Source organism: Dendrobates tinctorius, unplaced genomic scaffold (assembly GCF_039654945.1).
Source record: "Dendrobates tinctorius isolate UK_male_01 unplaced genomic scaffold, ASM3965494v1 ptg000086l, whole genome shotgun sequence".
Classification (NCBI taxonomy): Eukaryota; Metazoa; Chordata; class Amphibia; order Anura; family Dendrobatidae; genus Dendrobates; species Dendrobates tinctorius.
In genome coordinates this window covers 68269321-68283278 of record NW_027361754.1, presented here as the reverse complement: position 1 = coordinate 68283278, position 13958 = coordinate 68269321, and the positions used below count along the sequence as shown (strand labels likewise).

At 44.9% G+C, this 13958-nt stretch overlaps 1 long non-coding RNA gene across 2 annotated transcripts; it reads right to left on the bottom strand.

The window, feature by feature from the left end:
* Positions 1-3378: 3378 nt before the first annotated feature.
* On the bottom strand, positions 3379-7193 carry LOC141097979 (uncharacterized). 2 transcript variants are annotated; one of them, XR_012234104.1, is made up of 2 exons: positions 7137-7193; positions 3379-4238 (listed from the first exon to the last, which is right to left on the bottom strand). It is a non-coding gene; the product is annotated as an uncharacterized lncRNA (long non-coding RNA). The 2 variants fall into 2 exon arrangements; XR_012234103.1 differs by lacking the exon at positions 7137-7193 and adding an exon at positions 4769-5366.
* Between the last annotated feature and the right edge of the window lie 6765 nt (positions 7194-13958).

The window sequence follows — 13958 nt, the reverse complement described above, 5'->3', positions numbered from 1 at the left end:
AGGGAGCAGGAGATATTGACGGACACACAGCAGGGGAGTAGCTGGCGTTACTGAACCCCAATAACCCAGGAGCTATAGTTTTTCTCTGTGCAGACGGCACTTCTAAGCAGCAACTGGCGGTGTTGGAGCCCAGGTTCAATCAGAATTTAGGCTGAGGCCTACTTGGAGCAAGTTTTATATCTGATGTAGTTTGAATGTGGAGGCAGCAGGAGACTTTGCCGGACACAGAGCAGGGGAGCAGCTGGCGTTACTGAACCCCACTAACACAGGAGCTAGAGTTTTTCTCTGTGCAGACGGCACTTCTGAGCAACAGCAGGCGGTTTTGGAGACCAGGTTCAATCAGGGTTTTAGCTGAGGCCTACTTGGAGCAAGTTTTATATCTGATGTACTTTGAATGTGTAGGCAGCAGGAGACTTTGCCGGACACACAGCAGGGGAGCAGCTGGCGTTACTGAACCCCACTAACACAGTAGCTAGTGTTTTTCTCTGTGCAGACAGCACTTCTAAGCAGCAACTTGCAGTGTTGGAGCCCAGGTTCAATCAGGGTTTAGGCTGAGGCCTACTTGGAGCAAGTTTTATATCTGATGAAGTTTGAATGTGGAGGCAGCAGGAGACTTTGCCGGACACACAGCAGGGGAGCAGCTGGCATTAATGAACCCCACTAACACAGGAGCTAGTGTTTTTCTCTGTGCAGACGGCACTTCTGAGCAATAACTGGTGGTATTGGAGCCCAGGGTCATTCATGGAGAAGGCTGAGGCCTACTTGGAGCAAGTGTAAAATCTGATGTAGTTTGAATGTGGAGGGAGCAGGAGATATTGCCGGACACAAAGCAGGGGAGCAGCTGGCGAAACTGAACCCCACTAACACAGGAGCTAGTGTTATTCTCTGTGCAGACGGCACTTCTGTGCAGCAACTGGCGGTGTTGGAGCCCAGGTTCAATCAGGGTTTAGGCTGAGGCCTACTTGGAGCAAGTTTTATATCTGATGAAGTTTGAATGTGGAGGCAGCAGGAGACTTTGCCGGACACACAGCAGGGGAGCAGCTGGCATTACTGAACCCCACTAACACAGGAGCTAGTGTTTTTCTCTGTGCAGACGGCACTTCTGAGGAGCAACTGGCAGTGTTGGAGCCCAGGGTCAATCATGGAGTAGGCTGAGGCCTACTTGGAGCAAGTGTAAAATCTGATGTAGTTTGAATGTGGAGGGAGCAGGAGATATTGCCGGACACACAGCAGGGGAGCAGCTGGTGTTACTGAACCCCACTAACACAGGAGCAAGTGTTTTTCTCTGTGCAGATGGCACTTCTGAGCAACAATTGGCGGTGTTGGAGCCCAGGGTCATTCATGGAGAAGGCTGAGGCCTACTTGGAGCAAGTGTAAAATCTGATGTAGTTTGAATGTGGATGGAGCAGGAGATATTGCCGGACACAAAGCAGGGGAGCAGCTGGCGAAACTAAACCCCACTAACACAGGAGCTAGTGTTTTTCTCTGTGCAGACGGCACTTCTGTGCAGCAACTGGCGGTGTTGGAGCCCAGGTTCAATCAGGGTTTAGGCTGAGGCCCACTTGGAGCAAGTTTTATATCTGATGTAGTTCGAATGTGGAGGCAACAGGAGACTTTGCCGGACACACAGCAGGGGAGCAGCTGGCATTACTGAACCCCACTAACACAGGAGCTAGTGTTTTTCTCTGTGCAGACGGCACTTCTGAGGAGCAACTGGCAGTGTTGGCGCCCAGGGTCAATCATGGAGTAGGCTGAGGCCTACTTGGAGCAAGTGTAAAATCTGATGTAGTTTGAATGTGGAGGGAGCTGGAGATATTGCTGGACACACAGCAGGAGAGCAGCTGGAATTACTGAACCCCACTAACACAGGAGCTAGTGTTTTTCTCTGTGCAGACGGCACTTCTGAGCAACAACTGGTGGTGTTGGAGACCAGGTTCAATCAGGGTTTAGGCTGAGGCCTACTTGGAGCAAGTTTTATATCTGATGTAGTTTGAATGTGGAGGCAGCAGGAGACTTTGCAGAACACACAGCAGGGGAGCAGCTGGCGTTACTGAAACCCACTAACACAGGAGCTAGTGTTTTTCTCTGTGCAGACGGCACTTCTGAGCAACAACTGGCCGTGTTGGAGCCCAGGGATTACAGTTCAGGTGGTAGAGACATGAACAGAACAGGAGACCTGGATACTGTTGCCAACCAATTATTTATTCTGGTAGAGGACTGGCAAATTCCGGCAAGATCCAGGCCTTGTTCATTTTCAGAAAAGTAAGCCGGTCAATGTTATCGGAGCACAGTCACGGCACTAAAGACGCGTTCCGATAATGCACTAGCAGCAGAGCAAGCCAGCACCTCCAATGCATACTGGCTAAGCTCTGGCCATGTATCCAGCTTAGAGACCAAAAACTTGAAGGGGGAAGAGCCGTCTGGGAGTACACTGACAGGGCAAGACATGTAGTCTGTCACCATCTGACGGAAACGTTGCCTCCTGCTGACTGGAGCCGTCTGTGATGGTGTAGACATTTGTGGCGGGCACATAAAACTTTGCCACATTTGGGCCATACTTGTCTTGCCTTGTGCTGAGGCACTGCCTTTGCTCCCTCTTTGTGCAGAGCTTCTTCCACTGCCTCGACGCACAGAGCTGCTTTGTAAAGCACTAGCAGCGCTGCTCTCAGGTGGAATGGAGAACATGATGGAATGCACCAGTGTGTCTTGGTACTTGTCTTGCTAAATTTTCTCCCAAATTAGGTTATTTACCTTAACTTATGTAGCGCTCACTGGCATCCCAACCAGGCAAAGATTATTGACAATCTTTTATTTTAGCAAGCAATCATTTTGTTTTACATAGCACATGAATAGTCTCATTGATTTAAAAACGACAGTTATGACATGAAAGATTTCAGCATCAATAATAATTACCGAGTTATTGTAGCATCACCCTTCACATCAGGGGACCTCGATCAGCGGGAAGGGGTTTTCCTCGGTAAGCATCACAGACTAAGTGCGTCCACTTGAATCGTCTGGAAAGTCCCCACCCGCTGAGGAGGTCAGTACTTTTTATAATATTAATTGGAATGATCACGCACTGACATGCGCAGTGAATCAGGTTTTTTTTCACATTCCTCCTTTATCTCAGTTGGTTTGGTTCTCACATTCCTCCCTTTCGACTCCCACAACAATGCCTGGGCAGGTGGTTGTTTTTTTCACATTCCTGAGTGTGTGCTCTCCTCATGGCAGAAAAAGTTCAGATTCCGGTCACAATCCATAGTATCCAAATGGATGTTTCAATGTACTGCAATCACTACCTTATTGACTGGATGCCTATCTATACCAGTCTCTCACTCATGCATATCCCATTTGTATCACAATCGGTCCTTGATTGCAGTCTTTTAAACACCATCTTTATAGGACACCATGAGCACTTGTGGTTTCTTGCAACACATTTTGTAAGCTATATATGGACCATTAAATCGAGGCATTCAATAATACAAATTTTCTGGTACCTCCAATATCAATGGGGCCACTACATATCTACACATTACATCTGATTTGGTAACATTACATACATAAATTACTCCAGTACAATATATATCATTGCAAACCATTTTGGAGGATTGTATTGATCACGGTCCTCCACGCTTGTTCATTAAATTAAATTTGTTAGTAACATTCTGTAAATTCAGCATAATAGTGTCTATTCCAACCTGCATGCTAACTGGCTGCCATATTGTAGGCATCTGCTTATCTTGCAAAGTCAAAACATCTTCAACATCATTTATTTCAACCTTTCCAGTATTCTTGTGCACCGCATGTATAGATCGGTATCTCCTTTGATTTCAGGGCTCCAGCTCAGAAAGTTCCATCAAATGCAATATTTAGAAAGTAACACCTTTGATTTGCTTCACAAATAAAATTATCTTGATTCCTGGATTTGGTCGAATTGACCCATCCCCATCCCATCATTCCTTTTCTGGTATTCGTCACCTTTTTCCCCGACGTCCGAGCGTCACTTTAAGGAACTGCCAAATTCACGATACCAAGGATTCCAAGGGTTGTCAACAGTTTTTGATTCTAAAATAAAACTAAAACAGTATTATTCCCGCAAATCACACTTCCACTCCTGGCCTCGGAACGTATTCCTTCCTGAATTTTGTAGTCAGACAGATTCCAGGAGTCCAGGCACCGATGCTGTCCAAACACGCGAGCCCAAGGATTCCACTTAACCATATTTGAAGATTTGGAATCTATAAAATCAATAATCAACATTATTCTCTCAAATAACATTTTTCTTGTGGGATATATTCCCATTTTTCTACTCCTGGCCTCATAATTAACAGGGTATGGTCTTTGCCTATTGCTATCACTTCAGCCTCTGAAGGCGGTCCTTGGGTATTTTGAACCCAGATTTTGGCTCCCACATTAGTGATGTTAGAAGAACCAAAACCTTTTGAGCCTCTGATCGTTAATTCTGAAGGGGCTGTTCCCTCTTGCACATCTGACAAATTTATTGGAATCAAAAGCATTTGTGCAATACGCTGTCCTTTCTCCAAAATTAGAGGCTCATTCCCCAAATTTATCATTAATACTTTGATTTCTCCTTGATAATCTGCATCTATGACTCCTCCCACCACCATGGCCCCCTTTAATGCCAAACTAGACCTAGTGGCTATCTGTCCATAGTGGTCCTTTGGAATCTGACACCCCAATCCTGTAGCTATTGGTTTTACTTTCCCCTGTGGGATCACAACAGTTTCCAATGCACTCAAATCCAAACCTGCTGAATGTGGAGTCGCTCGTTCCGGTATTCGTGCTTCTTGATCAGTTTTCCACCATACGACGGACTTTACCAGGTGTGCCTCATGTATGGTGAGATTGGGTGTAAGCATCCTCATGAGAGGAGTCATAGAGTCTGTGATAGGCCTGTTGTTAATTATCTGTAAAGCCTCACTCAAATTGTCTCTCCATTGTCCATACTGTGTATCAGATTGATTAAGTTTTCTCAATGTGGATTTTAATAATCCATTCATTCTTTCCACCAAACCTGCTGCTTGTGGATAGTAAGGTATATGATATACCCATTGTATATTGTTGTCCTGAGCATATTTCTTAATGGCATCCCCAGTGAAATGAGATCCATTATCAGTTTGAATTTGTAAGGGGACCCCATAATACTGTGTTATTATCTCTAAGGTCCGCTCTGTGCTCCATTGGGTGGCTGCTTTACACGGAAAGCCCACCATCAGTCCTGAATATGTATCTACCGCAGTACAGACATACTTACACCCCCTACTCTCTGACAAAGGGCCGATGAAATCCATTTGCCATATCTGAGCAGGTAACTGGCCTCTGCCTATGTGTCCCATTACGGTGTGTGGTACCTCACGTTTTTGTGAATGTTGACATATTGGGCAATGTTGTATAGTTTGTTTTATTATGTCAAGTGTCAGAGGCACACCTCTCTCCTGGGCCCACCTGTAAGTGGCTTTTTCTCCAAGATGTCCGCTTTTCTGATGAGCCCAAACGGCTGTACCTTGCAGCCATGCTTCTTTTTCTCCAGCATCAATCTCAGTAGTATTTTGTCGAATAGCAGCTGCTTTATCTGCTTCAGAGTTAAACAAACGTTCAAGTGAGTCAATTGGCATATGAGCATCAACATAAAAAACAGCACTTTTAGTAACCTGAATTATTTCCTCAATACTCTGCCAAATCTCCTTAGCCCACACCTCTTTTCCATGAATCTGCCAATCATGTTTTTTATCCCATGATCCAAGTAGCTAATCCATTAGCCACTGACCATGAATCAGTGTACAGATAACATTCTGAAACTTGTTCATGTTTCAAAGCCAAAAAAAAAAACCCATATAATTCAGCATATTGACTGCTTTTCCATTTTCTTTTCCAGTATTCCAGGAACTTTTACTGCAGTTTTTTTTTTCCAGCTACATTCTGATAATGTTCTCACTTGTCTTTTTACAACCAGGTGTTACATTCTAACACCACTTTCTGCCCTCCTACTTCTGTTATCTTTTGTTCCAATTGAGAGCACTTCCTCTGCATTTGTAGATTCCGCTCATGCATCGCGCGATATGCACTGAGCAGAATCCAAGTTCGTCGCCCAAGCGACACAACATCACCCGCCTTGGCGGGGACACCCATGAGTACATTAACAACATCATGGGTTAACTGCATCACCTGCCTTTGCAGGGAAAACCTCGAGTAACTAAACAACATCGAGGGGTTATCTGCCTCACCTGCCTTTGCAGGGATCCCCATGAGTAAACCAACAACATCATGGGTTAACTGCATCACCTGCCTTTGCAGGGAAAACCTCGAGTAACTAAACAACATCGAGGGGTTATCTGCCTCACCTGCCTTTGCAGGGATCCCCATGAGTAAACCAACAACATCATGGGTTAACTGCATCACCTGCCTTTGCAGGGAAAACCTCGAGTAACTAAACAACATCGAGGGGTTATCTGCATCACCTGCCTTTGCAGGGATCCCCATGAGTACACTAACAACATCATGGGGCTCTGAGCCCTTGAGCTTATTATCCTATGCCTCTGCAAGTCCACTACTCCCCAATTCATGCGCTATTATATCATACAGAGCTTCGGTCCAGCCAGGAACCTCCGGTTTTTCCTCAACTTTTCTTTATTACTTCGCCTGAACATTGTAACAAAAATTTGGCAAAATGCCAAATGCTGATTTTTTGCACAAAGAAACCTTAACTAATATTCCGTATTTTGACAAAAATAGAATTTCAAAATTATATTCAGGCAAAAAGTTATTTAGGATTTTCCAAAATTGGCTTTCTGCCAAATAGACGCAACCTATCACAACTTTACAATTAACATACCAAAAACCTTCCTAGTTACAACTACAAAAATCTTTTTACTCAAAAGCCTGAAATTTGAAAAATCCTGCCGACTACGCCAATTTATGTCTTGCTAAATTTTCTCCCAAATTAGGTTATTTACCTTAACTTACGTAGCGCTCACTGGCATCCCAACCAGGCAAAGATTATTGACAATCTTTTATTTTAGCAAGCAATCATTTTGTTTTACATAGCACATGAATAGTCTCATTGATTTAAAAACGACAGTTATGACATGAAAGATTTCAGCATCAATAATAATTACCGAGTTATTGTAGCATCACCCTTCACATCGGGGGACCTCGATCAGCGGGAAGGGGTTTTGCCTCGGTAAGCATCACAGACTAAGTGCGTCCACTTGAATCGTCTGGAAAGTCCCCACCCGCTGAGGAGGTCAGTACTTTTTATAATATTAATTCGAATGATCACGCACTGACATGCGCAGTGAATCAGGTTTTTTTTCACATTCCTCCTTTATCTCAGTTGGTTTGGTTCTCACATTCCTCCCTTTCGACTCCCACAACAATGCCTGGGCAGGTGGTTATTTTTTTCACATTCCTGAGTGTGTGCTCTCCTCATGGCAGAAAAAGTTCAGATTCCGGTCACAATCCATAGTATCCAAATGGATGTTTCAATGTACTGCAATCACTACCTTATTGACTGGATGCCTATCTCTACCAGTCTCTCACTCATGCATATCCCATTTGTATCACAGTACTCCCGCATTTTACGCTCCCGGTTCAACGGTGTTATGAGGCTTTGTAAGTTGTCCCGGTAGCGAGGATCTAGGAGGGTGTACACCAAATAATCAGACGTGTTGAGAATGTGGGCGATGCGGCGATCGTTTCTCAGGCACTGCAGCATGAAATCAACCATGTGCTGCAGACTCCCAACTGCCCAAGAAATGCTGTCCCCTGCATGAGGAGTCATCTCTGCCTGCTCTGCATCACCCCACCCTCGCTGTACATACTGACTACTAGAGCATTGTGTACCTTCCTCCTCTGGAGAGATGTCTTCCTCCTCCATTGACTCCTCCTCATCCTCCTCACAAAGTATCCCCTGCCTAGGCCTTTGTGAGGAACCACGTTGTGCAGATTGTCCAGAAGCAGATGGCATTTGTGACTCCTCATCCTCCACCTCTTCCAAAACCTCCTCCCTTAGTGCTTGCAGTGTTTTTTGAAGCAGGCAGATAAGGGGGACAGTCATGCTGACTAGTGCATCATTTGCACTCGCCATCGGCGTGAAATCATCGAAGGCACACAAAACGTGGCAGATGTCCTTCATAGAGGCCCAATCAGTGGTGCTGAAGTGTGACCGGTGCACAGTGTGACTTGTTTGCGCCTGATGTAGCTGGTACTCCATTACTGCTGCCTGCTGCTCACACAACCGCTCCAACATAAGTAACGTTGAATTCCACCTGGTGGGTAGGTCACATATGATGCGATGTTCTGGAAGGCGGAATCGGTGCTGCAGAGCTGCAATGCGCGATCTTGCCATGCTGGAACACCGCAAGTGAGCGCAATGTATGCGGACCTTGTGCAGCAGTGCATCAAGATCTGGATAGTCCCTCAGAAAGCTCTGCATGACCAAGTTGACCACATGCGCCAGACATGGAATGTGAGTGAGGTTGCCCAGGCCCAGAGCTGCAACCAGATTTTGGCCATTGTCACACACTACCAAGCCTGGCTGGAGATTCGCTGGCACAAACCACACGTCGCTCTCCTGCTTGATGGCATTCCAGAGCTCCTGCGCTGTGTGGCTTCGATTCCCCAAAGAAATTAATTTCAGTACGGCCTGTTGACGTTTGGCCACGGCTGTGCTCATATCAGTCGTAACAGGCTCCTGCAGTGCTGATTCAGAGGAACTGGAGTATGAGGAGTAGTCAATGTGTACAGACTGGATTCCTGCAATCCTTGGAGTTGGCAGAACACGTACAGCACCACTCTCAAGATCTGTACCCGGCTCCACAACATTGACCCAATGGGCAGTGAGGGAAAGGTATCGTCCCTGTCCATGGTTTCTGGTCCACGCATCGGTGGTCAGGTGGACCTTGCTACTGACGGCGTTTAGTAGCACGTTTAATTTTTCCCTCCACATGCTTTTGCAGGGCAGGGATGGCTTGCCTGCTGAAATAAAAGTGGCTGGGCATGTTGTATTGTGGGACTGCCAATGCCACGAAGTTACGGAAGGTGTCAGTCTCCGCCAGCCTGAATGAGAGCATTTCAAGGGCCAGTAGTTTTGCAATGCCAGCATTCAGAGCCTGTGCTTGGGGATGGTTTGCAGAGTATGGCCGCCTTTTCTCCCATGGCTGTGCTACCGATGGCTGTAGAGTGGCCTGGGAGTGTGAGGATGACAGGGAACGTGGTGCTGTCGGTGGAATGTCACTGGGTCTCTGGACAACAGTGCCAGAGGTTCTTCCATGGCGATCCTGTGAGGAAGCTGAACCAGCTGTGTGTGAGCTGGAGGAAGAGGCTACAACACGAGCTGAAGAGGTGGTAAGTGGTGCTGTAGGTTGGCCTACGTCTGCAGTGTGTCTTTGTAACTCCACCACGTGCTTGGTCCGCACATATTTCCACATATTTGTGGTATTCAGGTTGCTGACCCTTTTCCCTCTTTTGACTTTATGATTACACAGCTTGCATTTGACAAAGCAAATGTCATCTGCAACTGTGTCAAAAAAGGACCACGCACTGCAAGTCCTGGGAGCACCTGTTTTGGGTTTTGGAAGAGGAATGCTCCTAACGGGTGCCGAAGTGGAGGCTACAGGCAACCAAGTCTGCCCCCTCCCACTCCCTCATGTTTTGGCCATTCGGGGAATCTCTTCCTCAGAGCTGCTCCCACCACCTTCCTGTTCCTCACACCATGATGGGTCAAGGACCTCATCATCTACACTCCCCTCTTCAAACACCTGCTTCTCCTGGGTAGTCTCGCCAGCACAGTATGCACCAGAAAGTGGCACCTGAGTCTCATCATCTGATGCGTACTGAGGTGTGCTGACCATAGGCACTGGCCCACCCGCCTCTTCAGATTCAGAGGGACAAAGCAGTTGCGCATCACTGCATACTCCCTCTTCTTCACATTTTAGAATGCTGCTTGGCTGACCCCCTGTTTCCAAGCCAAGAGATTCAGAGAACAGAAGTAGAGATGGCTCCTGTCCAGGGCTCTCTGACTGCCTGGGCAATTTGGCAGGTGGTGAAGAGACAGATGGTTGCTCTTCAGTGCTCTGGCCCTGAGAGGACATGGAAGTCATTGAAGTCGATGCGTTAGCTGCCATCCATCCGACAACGGCTTCAATTTGGTCGTCCCGCAGCAGTGGGGTACGGCGAGGCCCTACAAAGCTGCGCATAAAGGACTGCTGCCTGGTAAAACTGGGGGATGCCGAGTCACTGGTGCCCGCAGCAGGCACAGAATCCCCACGTCCTCTCCCTGCTAAAACTCCACGCCCACGACCACGTGCCTTACTCCCTGCCTTGTTCATCTTGGTAGACTGATAAAGATAGGCAGAAAAGTGCAAAGGGGGGGCTTAGTGTGCTTATTCCTGAACAGCTGCTAACAGGTATAAGAAACACTAATTTTATAAAGTATGTGGACTACACTTTAATATGAGCTAATGCGGCCTATACAACTGTCAAGTGGAGTGTTTTGTGAACTTTATTTATGTGTTTTTTTTTCAAAAAAACAAAGAGGATGTGACCAAAGATGTGAAAGCGATAGTATCACAAACTTTTGGAGCTATTACAATGCAGGAAGGTAACCTACAATGCAATAGATGAGGCTCCAAAAAATAGGCTAATACTAATCTGGCTGCAGCTGCAGGGCACAAGCCAGCAAAAAGGCTCCTCTATCTACTCATATATAGTGTTTGCAACCAACCAATGTAGATGGATACGGATGGAAGCACACTAATAGGAGAAAAAATCAGGAAAAATGAGCTGCAATAAAACAAAAAAAGGACTATGTATGAGGCACTGACGCATGCTGAACAGACTACAACCAGAGGTGGCTGCAGAACACACTACAACGTGAGCTGCACTCACACACACAGACCTCACAGACAGCCGTGAACAGTGCAGAGAACTGGGCACTAGCACTGAAAGGCTGCAGAAAGGGTCCGGTGTCTACTCCTATAGTGTTTGCAACCAATGTAGATGGATACGGATGGATGCACACTAATAGGAGAATTAATGAAAAATGAGCAGCAATAAAACAAAAATAAATATGTATGAGGCAGTGACGCACGCTGAGCGGCCTACAACCAGAGGTGGCTGCAGGACACACTACAGCGTAAGTTGCACTCACACAGACCTTGCAGAAAGCTGCGAACAGCGCTGCAAGGCAAAAGAAAGCTGCAGTGATTGATAATGTAGCCTGGGTAAAGCACAATATTATATAGCAAATCGCTATCTCTAACTGTCCCTCAGAGTCTTGAACAGCAGCCTGTCCCTAACTGAATTCACAGCAGAGTGAACCCTAAATGGCGGCGGCTTTTATAGTGCATCATGACATCATTGCAGCAGCCAATCACAGCCATGCCATTAGTTAACATGCCTACATGCCTAACAGGATGTGCCCACACTTCTGAGGATTCCTCATTGGCTGAATCAAATCAAACTGGCTCATAACATTACGGGAACTTCCGATTCCGGTATTCGATATGCAAAAAGTATCGCAACAATGTAAAAATGTAAATGAAAAAAAAATTAACATGTGTAAAAATATTTTTTTTAAAAATCCCTAAAAAAAAAAAATATTTCAACAATAAACACATTATTATGTAAATAAAAAAAGTACACATATTTATAGTATTGCTGCGTCTGTAATGTCCCGCCCTATAAAACTGTCCCACTAGTTAACCCCTTTAGTGAACCCCTTAAAAAAAAACAAGGCAAAAAAACTATGCTTTATCATCATACCGCAGAACAAAAAGTGGAATAACACGTGATCAAAAAGACAGATATAAATAAACATGGCACTGCTGAAAATGTAATTTTGTCCTGCAAAAAACAAGCCACTATACAATGTCATCAGCGAAAAAATTAAAAAGTTAAAGGTCGCAGAATAAAGCGATGCAAAAATATTTTTTTTTCATATAAAATTGTTTTTATTGTATAAAAGCTCGAAAACATAACAAAATGATATAAATGAGGTATTGCTTTAATCGTAATTACCTGAAGAATAAAATTGCTTTATCAATTTTACCACACGCAGAACTGTATAAACGCCCCCCCAAAAGAAATTCATGAATTACTGATTTTTGTTCATTCTGCCTCCCAAAAATGAATAAGCGATTAAAAAATGTTATGTGCCGAAAAATTGTACCAATAAAAGCATCAACTCGTCCTGCAAAAAATAAGACCTCATATGACTCTGTGGGGAAAAATATGGAAAAATTATAGGTCTCAAAATGTGGTGATGCAAAAACTATTTTTACAATAAAAAGCGTCTATTAACATGTGACAGCTGCCAAACATAAAAACCCACTATAAATAGTAAATAAAACCCCTTTATGACCCCCTTAGCTAGGGAAAAATAATACATTTTTTAAATTTTATTTATTTCCATTTTCCCATCTGGGTTAGGGTTGGGACTAAAGTTCGGGTTAGGGTTTGGGGCTAAAGTTAGGGTTAGGGTTGCAGCTAAAGTTCGGGTTTGGGTTGGGGCCAAAGGTAGGGTTAGGGTTGGGGCTAAAGTTAGAGTAAGGGTTGCAGCTTAAGTTAGTGTTAGGATTACGGCTAGGCTTAGGGTTGGGGTTAAAGTTAGGGTTAGGGTTGGGATTAGGGTTAGTGGTGTGTTAGGGTTAGGTCTGTGGTTAGGGTTAAGGTTAGGGTTGGGATTAGGGTTAGGGGTGTGTTGGGGTTAGGGTTAAAGTTAGAATTGGGGGTCTTCCACTGTTTAGTCACATCAGGGGCTCTCCAAATGTGACATGGTGTCTGATCTCAATTCCAGCCAATTCTGCATTGAAAAAGTCAAACGGTGCTCCTTACCTTCCGAGCTCTGCCATGTCCCCAAACATAAAAAAACGCTATAAATAGTTTATAAAAAAACCCTTTATTTCCACTGTTTAGACACATCTGGGGCTCTCCAAATATGACATGACGCCCACAGACCATCCCATCAAAGTCTGCATTGAAAAACGTCACTACTTCCCTTCCGAGCCCCGATGTGTGCCCATACAGTAGTTTTCTCCCACATATAGGCTATCAGCGTACTCAGGACAAATTGGACAACAACTTTTGGGGTCCAATTTCTCCTGTTACCCTTGGGAAAAATTGGGGACTAAAAGATCATGTATGTGGAAAAAATATTTTTTTATTGTCATGCTCGGGTGTTACAAACTTTAGTGAAACACCTGGGGGTTGAAAGTTCTCACCACACATCTAGACAAGTTCCTTGGGGGGTCTAGTTTCCAAAATGGGGTCACTTGTGGGGGTTTTCACTGTTCAGGCACATCAGGGGCTCTCCAAATTCGACATGGCATCAGATCTCAATTCCAGCCAATTTTGCGTTGAAAAAGTCAAACGGCGCTCCTTCCCTTCCATGCTCTGCCATGCACCCAAATAGTGGTTTACCCTCACATATGGGTATCAGCGTACTCAGGACAAATTGCACAATTGCTTTTGGGGTCTTGTTACCCTTGGGAAAATAAAAATTGGGGGTGAAAAGATCATTTTTGTGGAAAAAATATGATTTTTTCAATTTACAGCTCTACGTTATAAACTTCTGTGAAGCCCTTGGAGGCTTAAAGTGTTCACCACACATCTAGATAAGTTCCTTGAGGGGTCTATTTTCCAAAATGGTGTCATTTGTGGGGGATTTCCACTGTTCAGGCACATCAGGGGCTCTCCAAACATGACATAGTGTCCAGCAAATTCTGCGTAGAAAAAGTCAAATGGCGCTCCTTCCCTTCCGAGCTCTGCCATGCGCTCAAACAGTGGTTTACCCCTACATATGGGATATTGAACAATAACATTTGGGATCCTGTTACCCTTGGAAAAATAAAAATTGGGGGTGAAAAGATCATTTCTTTGGAAACAATATGATTTTTTTAATTTTGCGGCTGTATGTTATAAACTTCTGTGAAGCCCTT